Genomic DNA, 21,209 nt, shown 5'->3' with positions numbered 1-21,209 from the left:
AAACTTCTTTAGGCACGACATGGGTTAGCAGTATAATTAGTGAGTTTAATAAAAATGTCAGGATCGGAAGGATATTTATCCCGTCCCCCATAAATAATTGAGTGCAATGATCGCAAATAAATAATGAAACTAGAAAAAATCTGCGCTTCGTAAAAAATGAGCTTTGGCTATGTATGTTTTTGTGTGTGATCGACTTTGGCTTCAAAGTGACTTAGAAATATTCAAATGATGCTCAAAACAATTCTTATAATGTTTTTTTTTTTTTTTTCAGTTCTGTTCGGGACACCGACCAGTGCACATCAATCAAAACAAATATTGTATACCTGAGTGAGTGAGTCATACGGACAATGGCGTCGAACGTAGGCGATCGCCCGGCCGACCGCCTGACATAAATATAAACACTAACTGTTCATCACTTGGAACAACAATTGCGTCGGCTATGAACATATTGAACTCAATTGATGATTAGTGATATGTTTTGTAATTACAATGAAAATCAAAGTGATCAAAGTGAAATAACAACATCTCCAATAATAACATCATCATATTAACACTCAATCGAGCAGCCGTGTTCTAGCAGTGCTAACCGAGTGACAAATACAGTGCCGGCAAATATACACAAGTGGCAGACAGTTCCGTGCAGTGCTAAAAACGTAAAGTTTGTGGTGCAAAATCAATCCTCTGAATTGACCAACAAATTTAGTGTATTATCAAACGAAACGCCAAGTCCCGCTAACGGTAATAATAATACAAACTAACAACAGTCAGACTGCTGCAACCGTAAAACGCCCCCAATTTATATATACAATGTCAATGATTTGCCTATATGATGCAAAACAATTAGTGCGCTTTACAACCAGGTCAATTTGTTTCGAAAACTCTGCTAATGATATGGTTAAAATTAACGTCACTAACGCAGACGTTTATAGAAATGCCGTCAAGTTTATGAAAATAACAATATTATATATCCACACCTATCAAATAAGCAGCGAGCGTGCTTTAGAGTGGTGCTCAAATTATGCATTATACAACTGATATAAATGAAATCAAAACAGCTATCAAGAAATACGGACATACAGTGAGAAGCATTACAAACTTGAAACAACGCATTACAAAAAATTGTTAAATATATTTTTGTGGATCTAGAACCAAAAGTAACATTCGCGTTTTACAAAATTGACAAGCTAATGAACAAATAGTGTTTTTTGAACCGCCAAGACGAACCAAGGACGTTATCCAGTGCCATAGGTGCCAGCTCTGGGACGTACTAGGACATATTGCAACCGCCCTTATGCATTTTAAAATGTGGTGATGATCATCCTACTTCTGCGTGTAAAAACCAAAGGACACTCCAGCCTGCTGCTTCCTTTGCGGCGACGAACATCCCGCTAACTATAAGGGTTGCCCATTTTTTCCGAAACACAACAAAAACTCAACGAATTCATTCTCCAGCATCAGAACCATTCGCAGCCAAACATTACTAAAACCGGGAACGAATTTCCTACACCAATCAAACATCTGATCACTTGAGCTACCCACAGGTCCTAAAAACACAAAATCATGTAAATCAAGAAGTTTCTGCAATCACATCCGTAATCAACGACCTAAAGGACGTAATAAACAAATGATGCAACAAAATACAATGATTATGAATATGTTATCCTTGTGGTAAGTAAACTAAAATAATGGCTAATTTATTAAAAATTGCTATATGGAATGCCAATGGCATCTGCCAACACAGACGCAAAATTACTCACTTTCTTACCGAGCATAAAATAGACATACTGTTAATAAGTGAATCGCACTTGTCATATGGTGCTACATTCAACATTCCTAACTACAGGACCTACTACACTAGTTTTAATAAAGTCAATATACGCCATCAAGAACTAAACAAATACGATGCTAATTATTTACAGGCCACCACATTACTAGTGAACGTAGTACCATTCGACATTATGGTTTCTTCAGTTTACTGCCCACCCAGATATACCATCAAATCTGATCAGTTTCAAGCACTCTTCAACACGATGGGTCCCAGATTTCTAGTTGGAGGTGACTTCAATTGTAAGAACACACTCTGGGGTTCAAGTTTAACTACGCCTAACGGTCGTGAACTCGAAAAAGCAATCACCTCTAAGAAACTTGCCGTCGTGTCTCTATGGTCACCCACATATTGGCCCACAAACACCCAGACCTGCTTGATTTTGCCATCACAAAAGGATTAAATCTGTCTAACATATCGATAATTTCAACCTACGACTTGTCATCGGATCACTCGCCTTTAATAGTAACTCTGAGCTGCACCTGCGCAGTAAGTTTTCCTGAAACTTTTTTACACGACTCGAGGACAAATTGGGAACGTTACAGAAATAATATTTCTGAAAGATTGGACTTGAAGATTCGCTTGAAATCACCGAACGACATTGATGATTCTCTAAATCATCTAATACATGTACTACAAGACGCTGCAAAACTCTCAACACCACCATCAAAGCCGAATCAACCATTAAGTATTGAAATTAAAAGATTAATTGCCAAAAAACGCAAAGCTCGACGTCTTTGGCAAAAATCTCACGATCCAAAGGATAAAACTGTTTTTAACAATCTGAATAACAAGTTAAGAAGAAAATTGCTTGAACACAATAACTCGTGTTTTGACCAATACATCACCAATCTTAATAGAAAAGACAATTCAATCTGGCGTGCCGTAAAAACCAATAACAAACAGCACTCAATCAACAGCCCACTAAAAATCAATACTCCCAATGAACCCACTTGGGCTCGTACCGATTCTGAAAAGGCAATTTGTTTTGCGGATCACTTGGAAACAGTTTTTCAGCCAAATCCTTCCATGGACAATAATACCGTTGTAATAGCCAGAACTCCAACAGATTGTAGCGCAGAATTATGTATTTCAAAATTCACTCCAGCTCAAGTATTTTCTCACACCCGGGCGCTGCAAAATAGGAAATCCCCTGGCATCGATCTAATAACACCTAAAATGCTGAAAGAGCTGCCAAGAAAAGGACACGTTTTACTAACATACATTATCAACGCCATCTATAGACTGAAGTACTGGCCTACATTGCTTAAGCAATCGGAAATCATATTAATTATAAAACCAGGCAAAAATCCAGAATTACCAGATTCATACAGACCAATAAGTCTTTTGTCCACCATTGCCAAGCTATTTGAAAAAATGATTTTGTCAGATATCACGACTAAATATGAGAAATTTCCTACACATCAGTTTGGATTTCGTTCAATGCACTCAACGATCCAGCAGTGCCATCGTGTGGTAGACAAAATCTACAAATCGTTTGAGAAAGGAGAATACTGCACTGCAGCTCTTCTCGATGTGAGCCAAGCGTTCGACAGAGTCTGGCATCATAATCTCCTAATCAAAATCAACAAAATTATGCCTGATTACTATGAATTCTTCAAATCCTATTTATCGGACAGAACTTTTCGGACAAAAGTAGGCAGGCAGGTATCGACATTTCGCAAAATTGAAGCCGGGGTCCCCCAGGGAAGTGCTCTGGGGCCTATTTTGTATATCATTTATACCCATGATATTCCGACTTGCAACGGCACCCTTACAGGAACTTTTGCTGACGACACTGTTATAATGGCTACCGACTCTAATCCTATTGTAGCCAGCAAGATACTCCAAGAACATCTAGACTCAATTGAACTTTGGTCCAAAAAATGGAGAGTAAAAATTAATGAAAGCAAGTCGTGCCATATAACCTTCACACTGAAGAAGGGTAAATGCCCTCCTGTCAGCATGAATAACAAGGCTATACCAGAGGTCTCCAACATCAAATATCTCGGTATTCATTTGGACCATAAACTAAACTGGATACAACATATAAACCAAAAAATAAAAGAGATACGAAGCAAAGTCAGGTCACTGTATTGGTTACTAGGACATCACTCCAAGCTGTCGCTGTACAACAAACTTCTTATTTACAAATCTTTCATTAAACCTATATGGACCTATGGAGTCGAGCTCTGGGGATGCGCCAGCAAAACCAGAATCAAGGCCTTACAAAGACAACAATCAAAAATTTTAAGACTTATCACAAGCGCGCCTTGGTATGTATCCAACGAAATCTTGCATAATGACCTTCATATGGAAACAGTACAAGAAGTAATCAGTAAAAGAAGCATATCCCACTTTGCCCGGCTACATAACCACGTAAATTCAATCATACAACCGCTGCTGTTGGACTCTCAACCCAGAAGACTCAAGAAGAAACAACCAGCTGATCTTCTCTAAGTGTTTAGTAATCCTCATTGGAGGGTTATCTGCCATGCCAACTTTTATACTCAAGTGCAACTCTACTTGAGTTAATATTGAACTAAACAGCCATAGAACAATAATATGTTCTGATTGCTGTTGGATAATGTTAAAAAAAAATAATAATAATGTTTTTTGAATATTGATTTAAATAATCAGGTTGGATGTCAAACTTGTCGAAAGATATTAAATTCGGGTAAAATTCCCACTTTGTGTAAGTTTAACGGGTTTGTATTTCCACCTATACCAAATTATCTACCTAAACTAGATACTGTATCTGAAAGGTTAATTTCACCTAGGTTGTGTTTCATGCAAATTAGACGATTGCGACATGCAAATGGACAATTTGGAATGTTTGGCCAAATTATAAATGTGCCTGTTGACATTAATAATATGGTTAATTTATTACCTCGTAATATTGTGTTCACATCATCAAAATCAGTAGCGATGACAGCTAACAAGCTACAAAATTACACAGATAATATAGTAAAATATGCAGAAAAATGGCACATAAAAGTAAATCCCATAAAAACGGAAGCAATGATTTTTTGGAAAGGAAATAAGTTGAAAGAAAAGCCTGTGGAAACAAAAATTTCTGGACAAAAAGTTAAATGGACAGACGAAGTTAAATACTTAGGAATAACACCTGAAAGGAAACTTAACTTCAATAAACATATAAAAAAGAAATTAGCGCAAACATATGGGCTTCTAAATTTATTAAGACCACTATTGAACACAAAGAGTGTATTAAATACACGTAATAAAAGAAGAATATATCTAACGTTGATCAGGCCATGCCTGATGTATGATGCCCCAATATGGAACATGACATCGAAGACAACATTAAAAAACAACAAATTTTACAAAACAAATCACTGAGACTAATACAGAACCTGCCGGGCCGCCCGCGTGGCAGGTGAGCATTCTACCACTGAACCACCGATGCTCGTTCACGCTTTGTAGAGTCCTGTATTTGAGTAACCAAGATATTTATCATGTCTTAAAAAGTGATATTTATCCGCATAAACTTTTTGAGACGTGATTAACAAAATGTTTTGCATCGGCCGGGAATCGAACCCGGGCCGCCCGCGTGGCAGGCGAGCATTCTACCACTAAACCACCGATGCTCGTTTAAGTTTTGTAGAGTCCTGTATTTGCACATAACCAAGATATTTATCATCAACAAAAAGTTGCTGCATCGGCCGGGAATCGAACCCGGGCCGCCCGCGTGGCAGGCGAGCATTCTACCACTGAACCACCGATGCTCGTTTAAGTTTTGTAGAGTCCTGTATTTGCACATAACCAAGATATTTATCATCAAAAAAAAGTTGCTGCATCGGCCGGGAATCGAACCCGGGCCGCCCGCGTGGCAGGCGAGCATTCTACCACTGAACCACCGATGCTCGTTTAAGTTTTGTAGAGTCCTGTATTTGCACATAACCAAGATATTTATCATCAAAAAAAAGTTGCTGCATCGGCCGGGAATCGAACCCGAGCCGCCCGCGTGGCAGGCGAGCATTCTACCACTGAACCGTGGTCATCACATTCAGTCACTGACCGTGGTCGAGGAAACTCGTCTCATAAATATATAATATATTATTTAAATTAAATTTATCCAATAATTTTATACCTAGAATTTTCGAAATAAATAAGTTTATAACCTACGAAGAAGAGTATTATACCTGTTTTTTAAATATTGTTGTGAATCAAGCAAATTTTTACCGAAGGCTCTTATACCTGCCGCCATCAAGTTGTTACCTCTATATCACCTATATCTGTTACCTGTATATCACCTAACAAGATGGTTAACACTAGAAGCCAGATGAGTCAAAACTCTTTTGATGATTCAGTTGTGGGTGAGTCTGTTAATTTAGATTGTACCGTTATTTGTGCCGAATGTATTTCTTTATGGGAAGTTATTAATTCACAGAATTTATTGCTCAATGAGAGGGACAGACTAATTGCTAAGCTCACGAAAGAGCTGGCGATAGCCAATTCCAAGTTGCAAAGCATTAGCTCTAATTCTTCCAATGTACAAACGGAAGCGAATGTAACATCCAAAAATGTTAAAAGTAAAGTTGAACAAATCAAAGCGTCCGCTCCACTTCCTTCATCCTTTTCCTCACCAAAGCCCACAGTACTAATTTTGTCCGACAGCCACGGCAGATTCTGGTCCGGGTTCTTAAATGGTTTGTTAGGTCCTAAAGTTAGTGTGTTCGGTATGGTAAAGCCGGGTGCGGGTTTTTCTAGCGTGGTCGCTGTCATTGGGGATCTGGTTGGTGGTTTTGGTGTTCGGGATCATGTTGTTGTTATGGCCGGGACGAACGACGCTGACTCTGATTATGCTATTCGTGATGCGCTAGAGTTTGCCCGTCGATCATGTAGTAAAACAAACCTTTGTTCTGTTACAATTCCCTTTCGATATGACAATCATGGCCTGAATTCTAGAATTTCCCAATTAAATCGTTGTATTTATCGTGATTTTGGTCATGGTAAATTCAGGGGTGTTAAGGTCTTTGATGTCAATAGATACGTTGATAGACTCGACTACACCAGGCATGGTCTCCATTTCCTTTCAAAAGCAAAGCAGAAACTCTTTCGTTTTCTCGTTAGAGAAGCGCTGACTCTGCCAAATTCCAAAGACTCCCGCTCCTTTCGCTTTTGATTCTGACGACGCTTCATCTTTTATATTTTGTCAAAATATTCAAAATTTACCCAATAAATTACTCAAAATTGAATTACTTTTAATGACTATAAGCCTTATTTTTTATGCTTTTCTGAACATTGGCTTAACGAAACTAAACTCAAATTAATTAAATTAAACGGTTACTATCTATGTTCCTCTTTCTGCCAAAATGATTTTAAGCATGGAGGCGTTTGCATTTTTTCGTCGGTTAAAATTAAATGTAATAACATTATAACAAATATTGCACCTGTTGAAAAATTGTTTGAATTTTGCGCTGTAGAAGTAATTTTTCTCATACTACTTATTGCAGTATTTGCGTATATAGAGCTCCAGATCAAGATGCTTCTAAATTTATACATTTACTTTATGTTCTAATGGAAGAACTTTTTCATAAATATAACTCTATTATTGTTTGCGGTGATTTTAATATCCATCTGGATAAAAGCTCTAAAATCAGCGAAAGTTTCAAATCTAGCATGGATTCATTTGGTTTATTTCCTATCATAAATGATCCCACGAGAATAAGTACTTCTTCTTCCTCTTGCATTGATAATTTTTTTACGAATTTAACTGATATAAAAACATTTGTCATTAACTGCATGGTATACTCAAGGCTTGAGAATTTCGTACAATAAATTACTAAGTCTAGAAAGAGCGTCTAAAACCAACTTCGATATCGACTTTATGATTTACTTTTCAAAATACAGAGAAATTTTTAATAATATTTGCAAATTAGCAAAAATCAAGTCTAATGAAAGTGTTATTTATAATTCGCACAATAAGCAGAAGGCAATGTGGTCACTAATTAAATCAGAAATTAATTATAAATCAAGCTCTTCTGACATAGAATATCTCAATATTAACAATGAAAAAGTCAATGATAAAATAATTATAGCAAATGCTTTTAATAACTATTTTGTTAATGAATCTTTTTATATAACATCCAATATTGTAATCTATCCGAATATTTCAGCAGCACATTTTTCTAAAATTATTAGAAATCAGAATTCACTGTACCTATTTCCCATCACACCTGAGGAGCTGTCAAAAACAATTCTGTTCCTTAAAAATTCATACTCATCCGGTCCTGATGAAATTTCGTCTGATATTTTAAAACAATTCTATCCACTATTCATTGATGATCTCCTTGCTTGCTTAAACAACGCAATTAGTAACGGTGTCTATCCGAATCATTTAAAACATTCAAAAATTAGGCCACTTCATAAAAAAGGGCCCACTGACATTATCAATAATTACAGGCCAATTTCTCTATTAAACACTTTTGACAAAATTTTTGAAAAAATATTACATAGTCGACTAAACAATTTTTTAACAGTTAATAATATATTATATAAAAATCATTTTGGGTTTCGTCGTAATCACTCTACCTTTCACTCAATTTACACATTAGTCCATGACATTATTCACTCTTTCGAAGATGGTAGTTTCTGCGTTGCAGTTTTCTGTGACTTGTCCAAAGCTTTTGATTGTATCTCCCATGAAATTCTTTTAAACAAGCTCGATAAATACGGTGTACGTGGTATAGCTCTTGAATTATTTTCATCTTACTTATCAAATAGGACTCAATCTGTTTATCTTAATGATCGTGGTTCAGTAATTATCTCAGACAAATAAAATATTAAGCTCGGTGTCCCTCAGGGCTCAATTCTCGGACCATTATTATTTCGCATCTACATAAACGATCTGCCAAAAGGTACAGAACTCTGTAAATTTATTCTTTTTGCCGACGACACTAGTGTGATTATAAAAAGCAATTCCTTAGAAGAAGTAAATAATAAATTAAATCTAGTTATGAAGTCAATTTCGAATTGGTTAAATTCTAATAATCTTTTGCTCAATAATGACAAAACCCAAATTATGTCTTTTCGAACAGTAAATAGGATAAGTCATTAGATCAATTCTTTAACTATCAATAGCATTCAATTTGAATTTTCCTCAGTCTCAAAATTTCTAGGCATCCAATTACAAAAAAACTTAAACTGGGACAATCATATTCATTCCAAACTTGTACCTAAGTTAACTAAAACCTGTTTCATGTTGAGAATACTTAAATCAAAAGTTAGTTTAAATTGCCTTCTTTCAATTTATTATTCTAATTTCTATTCGCATCTCGCTTATGGAATACAATTCTGGGGATTCTCATCATCCTTAAAGGATATATTCAAAATACAGAAAAGAGCGTTAAGAATAATTTTTTCCCTCAGTTCCTTATCCTCATGTAGGAATTTTTTCCGACAATATAACATTCTCACTGTTCCCTGTATATTTTTGCTAATTACGTTGTCATTCATAAAGAATAATCCTGAACGCTTCAACCTATCCTCCATGTTAAATTCCTATTATAAAACAAGAAATTTGACTATAAAAGGACCAACTTTTAAACTTGAAACATCTTTTAATACCATAGACGGAAGAGGAGTACAGCTTTTTAATCTACTCTCACTACATATTAGAAAACTGAATGATCGTCAATTTCATAATACTATTGTTAAACTTTTAAAAGCTCAAAGTTTCTACGATACTTCTGAGTTTGCCAATTTCGATATCAAACATTATTTTGATAATGAAATGCCTACTGTTACTAACTAATACTTTTTTTTTGCAACAGTTACAATTTTTTCCCTTTTCAATACCTTTCTAATTTTTATTCTAAATTATTTTACCATTTTCCTACTTTAAGTATTTTATCATTACAATTATTTTCATGTTGTATATTCTTTTTTGATACTGCTCTTAATTTTTATTTTCCAGATATGAGACTCAAATAAAAATTGCATAACGGATATTTCAAGGATTTTCTTACCATAAGAAGACTCTCAAGATCTACAACAATTAAACTATTTGAATTTTATTACATTTTTTTCTTCAAGTTATTTTATTAGATATTACTAATGTTAGGCGTAATATTGTTTAATAGTTAACTTAATTCAATTAGGATAATTTATTTTCTGTAATTATTAAATTTATTCCTGTATCCGTAAATATAAATTATAAAATATAAATTATTTAATACTAAATGTACTAAAAGCGGATGAACCACCGATGCTCGTTTAAGTTTTGTAGAGTCCTGTATTTGCACATAACCAAGATATTTATCATCAACAAAAAGTTACTGCATCGGCCGGGAATCGAACCCGGGCCGCCCGCGTGGCAGGCGAGCATTCTACCACTGAACCACCGATGCTCATTTACGCTTTGTAGAGTCCTGTATTTGAATAACCAAGATATTTATCATGTTTTAAAAAGTGATATTTATCCCCATGAACTTTTTGAGACGTGATTAACAAAATGCTGCAGCATCGGCCGGGAATCGAACCCGGGCCGCCCGCGTGGCAGGCGAGCATTCTACCACTGAACCACCGATGCTCGTCTAAGTTTTGTAGAGTCCTGTATTTGCACATAACCAAGATATTTATCATCAACAAAAAAATGCTGCATCGGTCGGGAATCGAACCCGGGCCGCCCGCGTGGCAGGCGAGCATTCGACCACTGAACCGCCGATGTTTGTTTACGCTTTGTAGAGTCCTGTATTTGCATATAACCAAGATATTTATCATGTTTTAAAAAGTGATATTTATCCGCATAAACTTTTTGAGACGTGATTAACAAAATATTGTTGCATCGTGGCAGGCGAGCATTCTACCACTAAACCACCGATGCTCGTTTAAATTTGTAGAGTCCTGTATTTGCACATAACCAAGATATTTATCATCAACAAAAAGGCCTGGATCGGCCGGGAATCGAACCCGCGCCGCCCGCGTGGCAGGCGAGCATTCTACTGAACCACCGATGCTTGTTTATGTTTTGTAGAGTCCTGTATTTGCACATAACCAAGATATTTATCATCAACAAAAAGTTGCTGCATCGGCCGGGAATCAAACCCGGGCCGCCCGCGTGGCAGGCGAGCATTCTACCTCTGAACCACCGATGTTCGTTTAAGTTCTGTAGAGTCCTATTTTTGCACATAACCAAGATATTTATCATCAACAATAAGTTGCTGCATCGGCCGGGAATCGAACCCCAATCGAATTTTGAATTAATTCGTAATTTGTAATGTTGTAATATTTTATTGTATTGAATAATTGCAAGTAATTAGTTTCACAACGCAATATATTATATATCATAACCAATATATAAAAAAATATCGATAAAAAATCTTAAAACATCCATCGCAATTGCAAGAAAGGCTCCGGCGAGATTCGAACTCGGGATCTCCTGTTTACTAGACAGGCGCATTAACCAATTAGCCACGGCGCCGGTGATAGTTAATTGGGGTTACCAAAGTTGTCGCGAATATTTTAAGAAATATTGACAAAAAAAGCCCTTTTTATGATGAGACACATACTATATGGATACGATAAGATGTATTTTCATTATATTGAAATTTGACAGTTTATTACCGGGACAGCGCGTACGCAGACCCGACTACCAAAAATTGCGCGCCCGAGTTATCCACATTAGGGACAATCGCAGGGGTCATCCCAACCGAGGTGCAATGGAAGGGCCTCGCCCTGGGGGAACCGCCTTATTGATCACGGTAGCCCCCACGCCAGGTAAGTATGCCTAAGGGTCTCAAGAAGTGACCTAAGCCTTAACCATTCTATATTTTGCGGTGCTAATAATTAGGGAAATACTTCATAGCGCCATCCAGTGGTATGAATTCTGCGCCAAAACGTCTGTATCTATTTCATCATATTTACATATAAAATGATATTTAATTCTAATTATAAATGTGAGGTTTAAATTAATTGTTTTTTTGCTTTTTGTATTGTAGGGCTGTAACATTTTAGTATGCTTTATAAGACCATGATATCTATTGCCATAAAAAGGTTCATACAAATCGGCAAATTTTATTTTCAACAGTTAATTTTAAGACAACAGCAGCAAGAATATACCGGATAATCTTACCTAAAACTAATCAGTACCATACCCAACCAATATCTTTCGAACAATAATTTTTTAAGATCGATTTAGGATTGTGAGCCTAAACGTGGACAATTTTTTGAAGTAAAACTTCTTTAGGCGCGACATGGGTGTAAAAACTTCTTTAGGCGCGACACGGGTGTAAATCCGTACAAATGCATCGAAAACGCCAACGTGAAGTTGAAGACTACGACGCTAGTAAGCGCAGCTATCGCAATTATTCGATCTAGTCTGCGAGCAAAACAAAAAATACATCAAATGTCAAATCATATGTCAAAAACGAAACAAAATTTGTCGACTTTCACTTGAGTTTTGTATTTAGCTCGTAGTCTCTAAACATTTTTTGAAGTAAAACTTCTTTAGGCGCGACATGGGTTAGCAGTAGAATTCGTGAGTTAATAAAAATGTCAGGATCGGAAGAATATTTTATCCCGTCCCCTAATGAAACTAAGGAAAAATCTGCGCTGCGTAAGAAATGATAGCTTTGTATATCACTTTTAAGATAATGATAAAGATATTTATCCGCATAAACTTTTTGAGACGTTATTAACAAAATATTGTTGCATCGTGGCAGGCGAGCATTCTACCACTGAACCACCGATGCTCATTTACGCTTTGTAGAGTCCTGTATTTGAATAACCAAGATATTTATCATGTTTTAAAAAGTGATAATTATCCCCATGAACTTTTTGAGACGTGATTAACAAAATGCTGCTGCATCGGCCGGGAATCGAACCCGGGCCGCCCGCGTGGCAGGCGAGCATTCTACCACTGAACCACCGATGCTCGTCTAAGTTTTGTAGAGTCCTGTATTTGCACATAACCAAGATATTTATCATCAACAAAAAGTTGCTGCATCGGCCGGGAATCGAACCCGGGCCGCCCACGTGGCAGGCGAGCATTCTACCACTGAACCACCAATGCTCATTTACGCTTTGTAGAGTCCTGTATTTGAATAACGAAGATATTCATCACGTCTTAAAAAGTGATATTTATCCGCATAAAATTTTTGAGACGTTATTAACAAAATATTGTTGCATCGTGGCAGGCGAGCATTCTACGACTAAACCACCGATGCTCGTTTAAGTTTTGTAGAGTCCTGTATTTGCACATAACCAAGATATTTATCATCAACAAAAAGTTGCTGCATCGGCCGGGAATCGAACCCGGGCCGCCCGCGTGGCAGGCTAGCATTCTACCACTGAACCACCGATGTTCACTTACGCTTTGTAGAGTCCTGTATTTGAATAACCAAGATATTTATCATGTTTTAAAAAGTGATATTTATCCCCATGAACTTCTTGAGACGTGATTAACAAAATGCTGCTGCATCGGCCGGGAATCGAACCCGGGCCGCCCGCGTGGCGGGCGAGCATTCTACTACTGATCCACCGATGCTTGTTTACGTTTTGTAGAGTCCTGTATTTGAATAACCAAGATATTCATCACGTCTTAAAAAGTGATATTTATACGCATAAACTTTTTGAGACGTGATTAACAAAATATTGTTGCATCGTGGCAGGCGAGCATTCTACCACTGAACCACCGATGCTCGTTTAAATTTGTAGAGTCCTGTATTCGCACATAACCAAGATATTTATCATCAACAAAATGGCCTGGTTCGGCCGGGAATCGAACCCGGGCCGCCCGCGGGCCGGGCGAGCATTCTACCACTGAACCACCGATGCTCGTTTACGCTTTGTAGAGTCCTGTATTTGAATAACCAAGATATTTACCATGTCTTAAAAAGTGATATTTATCCGCATAAACTTTTTGAGACGTGATTAACAAAATGTTGTTGCATCGGCCGGGAATCGAACCCGGGCCGCCCGCGTGGCAGGCGAGCATTCTACCACTGAACCACCGATGCTCGTTTAAGTTTTGTAGAGTCCTGTATTTGCACATAACCAAGATATTTATCATTAACAAAAAGTTGCTGCATCGGCCGGGAATCGAACCCGGGCCGCCCACGTGGCAGGCGAGCATTCTACCACTGAACCACCAATGCTCATTTACGCTTTGTAGAGTCCTGTATTTGAATAACGAAGATATTCATCACGTCTTAAAAAGTGATATTTATCCGCATAAAATTTTTGAGACGTTATTAACAAAATATTGTTGCATCGTGGCAGGCGAGCATTCTACGACTAAACCACCGATGCTCGTTTAAGTTTTGTAGAGTCCTGTATTTGCACATAACCAAGATATTTATCATCAACAAAAAGTTGCTGCATCGGCCGGGAATCGAACCCGGGCCGCCCGCGTGGCAGGCTAGCATTCTACCACTGAACCACCGATGCTCATTTACGCTTTGTAGAGTCCTGTATTTGAATAACCAAGATATTTATCATGTTTTAAAAAGTGATATTTATCCCCATGAACTTCTTGAGACGTGATTAACAAAATGCTGCTGCATCGGCCGGGAATCGAACCCGGGCCGCCCGCGTGGCGGGCGAGCATTCTACTACTGATCCACCGATGCTTGTTTACGTTTTGTAGAGTCCTGTATTTGAATAACCAAGATATTCATCACGTCTTAAAAAGTGATATTTATACGCATAAACTTTTTGAGACGTGATTAACAAAATATTGTTGCATCGTGGCAGGCGAGCATTCTACCACTGAACCACCGATGCTCGTTTAAATTTGTAGAGTCCTGTATTCGCACATAACCAAGATATTTATCATCAACAAAATGGCCTGGTTCGGCCGGGAATCGAACCCGGGCCGCCCGCGGGCCGGGCGAGCATTCTACCACTGAACCACCGATGCTCGTTTACGCTTTGTAGAGTCCTGTATTTGAATAACCAAGATATTTGCCATGTCTTAAAAAGTGATATTTATCCGCATAAACTTTTTGAGACGTGATTAACAAAATGTTGTTGCATCGGCCGGAATCGAACCGGGCCGCCCGCGTGGAGCCGAGCATTCTACCACTGACCACCGATGCTCGTTTGGGTTTGTAGAGTCCTGTATTTGAATAACCAAGATATTCATCACGTCTTAAAAGTGATATTTATACGCATAAACTTTTGAGACGTGATTAACAAAATATTGTTGCATCGTGGCAGGCGAGCATTCTACCACTGAACCACCGATGCTCTTTAAATTGTAGAGTCCTGTATTTGCACATAACCAAGATATTTATCATCAACAAAAGGCCGGATCGGCCGGGAATCGAACCCGGGCCGCCCGCGTGGCGGGCGAGCATTCTACCACTGAACCACCGATGCTCGTTTACGCTTTGTAGAGTCCTGTATTGAATAACCAAATATTTACCATGTCTTAAAAAGTGATATTTATCCGCATAAACTTTTAGAGTGATTAACAAAAAGTTGCTGCATCGGCCGGGAATCGAACCCGGGCCGCCCGCGTGGCAGGCGAGCATTCTACCACTGAACCACCGATGCTTGTTCACGCTTGTAGAGTCCTGTATTTGAATAACCAAGATATTCATCACGTCTTAAAAAGTGATATTTATACGCATAAATTTTGAGACGTGATTAACAAAATATTGTTGCATCGTGGCAGGCGAGCATTCTACCACTGAACCACCGATGCTCGTTTAAATTTGTAGAGTCCTGTATTGCATATAACCAAGATATTATCATCTCACAAAAAGTCTGGATCGGCGGCCGGAAAACCCGGGCCGCCCGCGTGGCAGGCGAGCATTCTACCACTGAACCACCGATGCTCGTTTAAGTTTTGTGAAGTCCTGTATTTGCACATAACCAAGATATTTATCATTAACAAAAAGTTGCTGCATCGGCCGGGAATCGAACCCGGGCCGCCCGCGTGGCAGGCGAGCATTCTACCACTGAACCACCGATGCTCATTTACGCTTTGTAGAGTCCTGTATTTGAATAACCAAGATATTCATCACGTCTTAAAAAGTGATATTTATCCGCATAAACTTTTTGAGACGTGATTAACAAAATATTGTTGCATCGTGGCAGGCGAGCATTCTACCACTGAACCACCGATGCTCGTTTAAATTTGTAGAGTCCTGTATTTGCACATAACCAAGATATTTATCATCAACAAAAAGGCCTGGATCGGCCGGGAATCGAACCCGCGCCGCCCGCGTGGCAGGCGAGCATTCTACTGAACCACTGATGCTTGTTTATGTTTTGTAGAGTCCTGTATTTGCACATAACCAAGATATTTATCATCAACAAAAAGTTGCTGCATCGGCCGGGAATCAAACCCGGGCCGCCCGCGTGGCAGGCGAGCATTCTACTGAACCACCAATGTTCGTTTAAGTTTTGTAGAGTCTTGTTTTTGCACATAACCAAGATATTTATCATCAACAAAAAGTTGCTGCATCGGCCGGGAATCAAACCCGAATCGAATTTTGAATTAATTCGCAATTCGTAATGTTGTAATATTTTATTGTATTGAATAATTGCAAGTAATTAGTTTCACAACGCAATATATTATATCTCATAACCAATAATAAAAAAAATATCGATAAAAAATCTTAAAACATCCATCGCAATTGCAAGAAAGGCTCCGGCGAGACTCGAACTCGGGATCTCCTGTTTACTAGACAGGCGCATTAACCAATTAAGCCACGGCGCCGGTGATAGTTAATTGGGGTTACCAAAGTTGTCGCGAATATTTTAAGAAATATTGACAAAAAAGCCCCTTTTTATGATGAGACACATGCTATATGGATACGATAAGATGTATTTTCATTATATTGAAATTTGACAGTTTATTACCGGGACAGCGCGTACGCAGTCCCGACTACCAAAAATTGCGCGCCCGTGTTATCCACATTAGGGACAATCGCAGGGGTCATCCCAACCGAGGTGCAATGGAAGGGCCTCGCCCTGGGGGAACCGCCTTATTGATCACGGTAGCCCCCACGCCAGGTAAGTATGCCTAAGGGTCTCAAGAAGTGACCTAAGCCTTAACCATTCTATATTTTGCGGTGCTAATAATTAGGGAAATACTTCATAGCGCCATCCAGTGGTATGAATTCTGCGCCAAAACGTCTGTATCTATTTCATCATATTTACATATAAAATGATATTTAATTCTAATTATAAATGTGAGGTTTAAATTAATTGTTTTTTACTTTTTTGCTTTTTGTATTGTAGGGCTGTAACATTTTAGTATGCTTCATAAGACCATGATATCTATTGCCATAAAAAGGTTCATAAAAATCGGCAAATTTTATTTTCAACAGTTAATTTTAAGACAACAGCAGCAAGAATATACCGGATATTCTTACCTAAAACTAATCAGTACCATACCCAACCAATATCTTTCGAACAATAATTTTTTAAGATCGATTTAGGATTGTGAGCCGAAACGTAGACAATTTTTTGAAGTAAAACTTCTTTAGGCGCGACATGGGTGTAAAAACTCCTTTAGGCGCGACACGGGTGTAAATCCGTACAAATGCATCGAAAACGCCAACGTGAAGTTGAAGACTACGACGCTAGTAAGCGCAGCTATCGCAATTATTCGATCTAGTCTGCGAGCAAAACAAAAAATACATCAAATGTCAAATCATATGTCAAAAACGAAACAAAATTTGTCGACTTTCACTTGAGTTTTGTATTTAGCTCGTAGTCTCTAAACATTTTTTGAAGTAAAACTTCTTTAGGCGCGACATGGGTTAGCAGTATAATTCGTGAGTTAATAAAAATGTCAGGATCGGAAGAATATTTTATCCCGTCCCCCATAAATAATTGTAGTGCAAATGATCGCAAATAAATAATGAAACTAAGGAAAAATCTGCGCTGCGTAAGAATTGATAGCTTTGTATATCACTTTTAAGATAATGATAAAGATATTTATCCGCATAAACTTTTTGAGACGTTATTAACAAAATATTGTTGCATCGTGGCAGGCGAGCATTTTACCACTGAACCATCGATGCTCGTTTAAGTTTTGTAGAGTCCTGTATTTGCACATAACCAAGATATTTATCATCAACAAAAAGGCCTGCATCGGCCGGGAATCGAACCCGGGCCGCCCGCGTGGCAGGCGAGCATTCTACCACTGAACCACCGATGTTTGTTTACGCTTTGTAGAGTCCTGTATTTGAATAACCAAGATATTCATGACGTCTTAAAAAGTGATATTTATACGCATAAACTTTTTTGAGACGTGATTAACAAAATATTGTTGCATCGTGGCAGCGAGCATTCTACCACTGAACCACCGATGCTCGTTTAAATTTGTAGAGTCCTGTATTTGCACATAACCAAGATATTTATCATCAACAAAAAGGCCTGTATCGGCCGGGAATCGAACCCGGGCCGCCCGCGTGGCGGGCGAGCATCCTACCACTGAACCACTGATGCTCGTTTACGCTTTATAGAGTCCTGTATTTGAATAACCAAGATATTTACCATGTCTTAAGAAGTGATATTTATCCGCATAAACTTTTTGAGACGTGATTAACAAAATGTTGTTGCATCGGCCGGGAATCGAACCCGGGCCGCCCGCGTGGCAGGCGAGCATTCTACCACTGAACCACCGATGCTCGTTTAAGTTTTGTAGAGTCCTGTATTTGCACATAACCAAGATATTTATCATTAACAAAAAGTTGCTGCATCGGCCGGGAATCGAACCCGGGCCGCCCGCGTGGCAGGCGAGCATTCTACCACTGAACCACCGATGCTCATTTACGCTTTGTAGAGTCCTGTATTTGAATAACCAAGATATTTATCATGTTTTAAAAAGTGATAATTATCCCCATGAACTTTTTGAGACGTGATTAACAAAATGCTGCTGCATCGGCCGGGAATCGAACCCGGGCCGCCCGCGTGGCAGGCGAGCATTCTACCACTGAACCACCGATGCTCGTCTAAGTTTTGTAGAGTCCTGTATTTGCACATAACCAAGATATTTATCATCAACAAAAAGTTGCTGCATCGGCCGGGAATCGAACCCGGGCCGCCCGCGTGGCAGGCGAGCATTCTACCACTGAACCACCGATGCTTGTTTACGCTTTGTAGAGTCCTGTATTTGAATAACCAAGATATTCATCACGTCTTAAAAAGTGATATTTATACGCATAAACTTTTTGAGACGTGATTAATAAAATATTGTTGCATCGTGGCAGGCGAGCATTCTACCACTGAACCACCGATGCTCGTTTAAATTTGTAGAGTCCTGTATTTGCACATAACCAAGATATTTATCATCAACAAAAAGTTGCTGCATCGGCCGGGAATCGAACCCGGGCCGCCCGCGTGGCAGGCGAGCATTCTACCACTAAACCACCGATGCTTGTTTACGCTTTGTAGAGTCCTGTATTTGAATAACCAAGATATTCATCACGTCTTAAAAAGTGATATTTATACGCATAAACTTTTTGAGACGTGATTAATAAAATATTGTTGCATCGTGGCAGGCGAGCATTCTACCACTGAACCACCGATGCTCGTTTAAATTTGTAGAGTCCTGTATTTGCACATAACCAAGATATTTATCATCAACAAAAAGGCCTGGATCGGCCGGGAATCGAACCCGGGCCGCCCGCGTGGCGGGCGAGCATTCTACCACTGAACCACCGATGCTCATTTACGCTTTGTAGAGTCCTGTATTTAAATAACCAAGATATTTATCATGTTTTAAAAAGTGATAATTATCCCCATAAACTTTTTGAGACGTGATTAACAAAATGCTGCTGCATCGGCCGGGAATCGAACCCGGGCCGCCCGCGTGGCAGGCGAGCATTCTACCACTGAACCAGCGATGCTCGTCTAAGTTTTGTAGAGTCCTGTATTTGCACATAACCAAGATATTTATCATCAACAAAAAGTTGCTGCATCGGCCGGGAATCGAACCCGGGCCGCCCGCGTGGCAGGCGAGCATTCTACCACTGAACCACCGATGCTCATTTACGCTTTGTAGAGTCCTGTATTTGAATAACCAAGATATTTATCATGTTTTAAAAAGTGATTAATTGAACTTGAATCATTCCGTCATCGACCGTCGAAGAAGTCGCACGTGTTTTTTCACTTTCAATAAATTGTAACAGAAGTACATTTACCTAAATTTTATTCAAAAATTAATACCTGACCCATATTAGCGCATCACTGTACCATTTAAAAGAAATAAGTTTACCTGTTATACCGTTACGCCACTGCCCGCTCTTGCAAAGTACAGAAGTAAATACCAAGTTACAAAACAAAATACCTGGGATTATCAAGAAACCCCTCTGAATCATCAAGATGGTTATTACAAGATCAAATTTGGTAAGTCAATCCAATATTATTACCGTAACGAACGATTCTTCAATTTTAGATAGCACGATTGCTTGTATTGATTGTTCAAATTATCGCGATATTATTAACACGCTTAATTCAATTATTAGTGAAAAAGATAAAACCATTACAAGATTAACTGAAGAATTGTCCCTGGCCAATTCCAAGTTGATCAGTATTAGTTCCGATTCAGTAGTAATTTCTCCTAAGGTTGATGTTATTTCTCGCAAAGACTCAACTACTGCTTCTATAGTTACTTCTAAACCAAAGGTTTTACTTTTAACTGATAGTCATGGCAGAACATGGTCCGAGTACTTGGTTGATTTGATGGGTCCAAACGTTAGTGTTTTTGGCAAGGTAATGCCGGGAGCAGGGATATCCAATGTTGTTTCTGGAATTGCAGATGCCGTTGTTGATTTTGGTAAACGGGATCATGTGGTCGTTATGGCTGGGACGAACGACTCAAATTCCGATTATGCTATTCAAGATGCGTTGGAATTTGCTCGTCGTTCTTGTAGTAGAACAAATCTTTGTTTTGTCACAATCCCTTATCGTTATGACTATCATTACCTAAACCCCAGAATTTTCAGCATTAATCGTTGCATCTTCCGTGATTACGATAATGGTAAATACAGTAACGTCCATGTCTTTGATATCAACAGATATGTTAATAGACTTGACTACACTCGTCATGGTCTTCATTTTTTACTGAAGACAAAGTTAAAACTTTGTCGTTATCTTGTAAGGGAAGTTTTTTCTCCGCCGATTTCAAATTCTAGTAAATCTAGTTCCTTTCGGCCCAGAGTCTGAAACTCTCGTATTTTTTCAAAATATTCAGAACCTACCAAATAAAATAAATAAAATCGAATTAGCTCTGATTAAGTACAAACCACATTTTTTATGTTTAGCAGAGCATTGGCTAACAGATACTCAATTAAATTTAATTAAAATTAAAAATTATTCCTTATGTTCTTCTTTCTCTCGTAGCAACTTTAAACACGGGGGTGTTTGCATATTTTCCTCAAACAAAATTAAATGTAAA

At 38.4% G+C, this 21,209-nt stretch overlaps 29 non-coding genes across 29 annotated transcripts; all 29 read right to left on the bottom strand.

The window, feature by feature from the left end:
• Nucleotides 1–5,362: 5,362 nt before the first annotated feature.
• Trnag-gcc lies at nt 5,363–5,433 on the bottom strand. The gene has a single exon. It is a non-coding gene; the product is annotated as a tRNA-Gly (tRNA).
• Nucleotides 5,434–5,500: 67 nt separating this feature from the next.
• Nucleotides 5,501–5,571, bottom strand: Trnag-gcc. The gene has a single exon. It is a non-coding gene; the product is annotated as a tRNA-Gly (tRNA).
• Nucleotides 5,572–5,638: 67 nt separating this feature from the next.
• Nucleotides 5,639–5,709, bottom strand: Trnag-gcc. The gene has a single exon. It is a non-coding gene; the product is annotated as a tRNA-Gly (tRNA).
• Nucleotides 5,710–10,126: 4,417 nt separating this feature from the next.
• Nucleotides 10,127–10,197, bottom strand: Trnag-gcc. The gene has a single exon. It is a non-coding gene; the product is annotated as a tRNA-Gly (tRNA).
• A 111-nt stretch (nt 10,198–10,308) lies between these two features.
• Trnag-gcc lies at nt 10,309–10,379 on the bottom strand. Its single transcript has one exon. It is a non-coding gene; the product is annotated as a tRNA-Gly (tRNA).
• Nucleotides 10,380–11,411: 1,032 nt separating this feature from the next.
• LOC113382258 lies at nt 11,412–11,574 on the bottom strand. The gene has a single exon (XR_003367649.1). It is a non-coding gene; the product is annotated as a U1 spliceosomal RNA (small nuclear RNA).
• A 1,077-nt stretch (nt 11,575–12,651) lies between these two features.
• Trnag-gcc lies at nt 12,652–12,722 on the bottom strand. The gene has a single exon. It is a non-coding gene; the product is annotated as a tRNA-Gly (tRNA).
• A 67-nt stretch (nt 12,723–12,789) lies between these two features.
• Trnag-gcc lies at nt 12,790–12,860 on the bottom strand. Its single transcript has one exon. It is a non-coding gene; the product is annotated as a tRNA-Gly (tRNA).
• A 221-nt stretch (nt 12,861–13,081) lies between these two features.
• Nucleotides 13,082–13,152, bottom strand: Trnag-gcc. Its single transcript has one exon. It is a non-coding gene; the product is annotated as a tRNA-Gly (tRNA).
• A 111-nt stretch (nt 13,153–13,263) lies between these two features.
• Nucleotides 13,264–13,488, bottom strand: Trnag-gcc. The gene is made up of 2 exons: nt 13,453–13,488; nt 13,264–13,298 (listed from the first exon to the last, which is right to left on the bottom strand). It is a non-coding gene; the product is annotated as a tRNA-Gly (tRNA).
• Nucleotides 13,489–13,553: 65 nt separating this feature from the next.
• Nucleotides 13,554–13,624, bottom strand: Trnaa-ggc. The gene has a single exon. It is a non-coding gene; the product is annotated as a tRNA-Ala (tRNA).
• A 111-nt stretch (nt 13,625–13,735) lies between these two features.
• Trnag-gcc lies at nt 13,736–13,806 on the bottom strand. Its single transcript has one exon. It is a non-coding gene; the product is annotated as a tRNA-Gly (tRNA).
• Nucleotides 13,807–13,873: 67 nt separating this feature from the next.
• Trnag-gcc lies at nt 13,874–13,944 on the bottom strand. The gene has a single exon. It is a non-coding gene; the product is annotated as a tRNA-Gly (tRNA).
• Nucleotides 13,945–14,165: 221 nt separating this feature from the next.
• Nucleotides 14,166–14,236, bottom strand: Trnag-gcc. Its single transcript has one exon. It is a non-coding gene; the product is annotated as a tRNA-Gly (tRNA).
• Nucleotides 14,237–14,347: 111 nt separating this feature from the next.
• Nucleotides 14,348–14,572, bottom strand: Trnag-gcc. The gene is made up of 2 exons: nt 14,537–14,572; nt 14,348–14,382 (listed from the first exon to the last, which is right to left on the bottom strand). It is a non-coding gene; the product is annotated as a tRNA-Gly (tRNA).
• Nucleotides 14,573–14,637: 65 nt separating this feature from the next.
• Nucleotides 14,638–14,708, bottom strand: Trnaa-ggc. The gene has a single exon. It is a non-coding gene; the product is annotated as a tRNA-Ala (tRNA).
• A 390-nt stretch (nt 14,709–15,098) lies between these two features.
• On the bottom strand, nt 15,099–15,169 carry Trnag-gcc. Its single transcript has one exon. It is a non-coding gene; the product is annotated as a tRNA-Gly (tRNA).
• A 106-nt stretch (nt 15,170–15,275) lies between these two features.
• Trnag-gcc lies at nt 15,276–15,346 on the bottom strand. The gene has a single exon. It is a non-coding gene; the product is annotated as a tRNA-Gly (tRNA).
• A 351-nt stretch (nt 15,347–15,697) lies between these two features.
• On the bottom strand, nt 15,698–15,768 carry Trnag-gcc. Its single transcript has one exon. It is a non-coding gene; the product is annotated as a tRNA-Gly (tRNA).
• An 891-nt stretch (nt 15,769–16,659) lies between these two features.
• On the bottom strand, nt 16,660–16,821 carry LOC113382260. Its single transcript, XR_003367650.1, has one exon. It is a non-coding gene; the product is annotated as a U1 spliceosomal RNA (small nuclear RNA).
• A 1,074-nt stretch (nt 16,822–17,895) lies between these two features.
• Nucleotides 17,896–17,966, bottom strand: Trnag-gcc. Its single transcript has one exon. It is a non-coding gene; the product is annotated as a tRNA-Gly (tRNA).
• Nucleotides 17,967–18,367: 401 nt separating this feature from the next.
• Nucleotides 18,368–18,438, bottom strand: Trnag-gcc. Its single transcript has one exon. It is a non-coding gene; the product is annotated as a tRNA-Gly (tRNA).
• A 67-nt stretch (nt 18,439–18,505) lies between these two features.
• On the bottom strand, nt 18,506–18,576 carry Trnag-gcc. Its single transcript has one exon. It is a non-coding gene; the product is annotated as a tRNA-Gly (tRNA).
• Nucleotides 18,577–18,687: 111 nt separating this feature from the next.
• Trnag-gcc lies at nt 18,688–18,758 on the bottom strand. Its single transcript has one exon. It is a non-coding gene; the product is annotated as a tRNA-Gly (tRNA).
• Nucleotides 18,759–18,825: 67 nt separating this feature from the next.
• Nucleotides 18,826–18,896, bottom strand: Trnag-gcc. Its single transcript has one exon. It is a non-coding gene; the product is annotated as a tRNA-Gly (tRNA).
• Nucleotides 18,897–19,116: 220 nt separating this feature from the next.
• Trnag-gcc lies at nt 19,117–19,187 on the bottom strand. Its single transcript has one exon. It is a non-coding gene; the product is annotated as a tRNA-Gly (tRNA).
• A 219-nt stretch (nt 19,188–19,406) lies between these two features.
• On the bottom strand, nt 19,407–19,477 carry Trnag-gcc. The gene has a single exon. It is a non-coding gene; the product is annotated as a tRNA-Gly (tRNA).
• Nucleotides 19,478–19,588: 111 nt separating this feature from the next.
• Trnag-gcc lies at nt 19,589–19,659 on the bottom strand. Its single transcript has one exon. It is a non-coding gene; the product is annotated as a tRNA-Gly (tRNA).
• Nucleotides 19,660–19,726: 67 nt separating this feature from the next.
• Trnag-gcc lies at nt 19,727–19,797 on the bottom strand. The gene has a single exon. It is a non-coding gene; the product is annotated as a tRNA-Gly (tRNA).
• Nucleotides 19,798–21,209: the final 1,412 nt, after the last annotated feature.

The sequence above is a fragment of the Ctenocephalides felis genome, unplaced genomic scaffold, assembly GCF_003426905.1.
Source record: "Ctenocephalides felis isolate EL2017-DRISC unplaced genomic scaffold, ASM342690v1 CF-g0.4_SCAFFOLD_03414, whole genome shotgun sequence".
Taxonomy (NCBI): domain Eukaryota; kingdom Metazoa; phylum Arthropoda; class Insecta; order Siphonaptera; family Pulicidae; genus Ctenocephalides; species Ctenocephalides felis.
The sequence above is the reverse complement of the archived record's forward strand: the minus strand, read 5'-3'. Positions and strand labels throughout refer to the sequence as shown.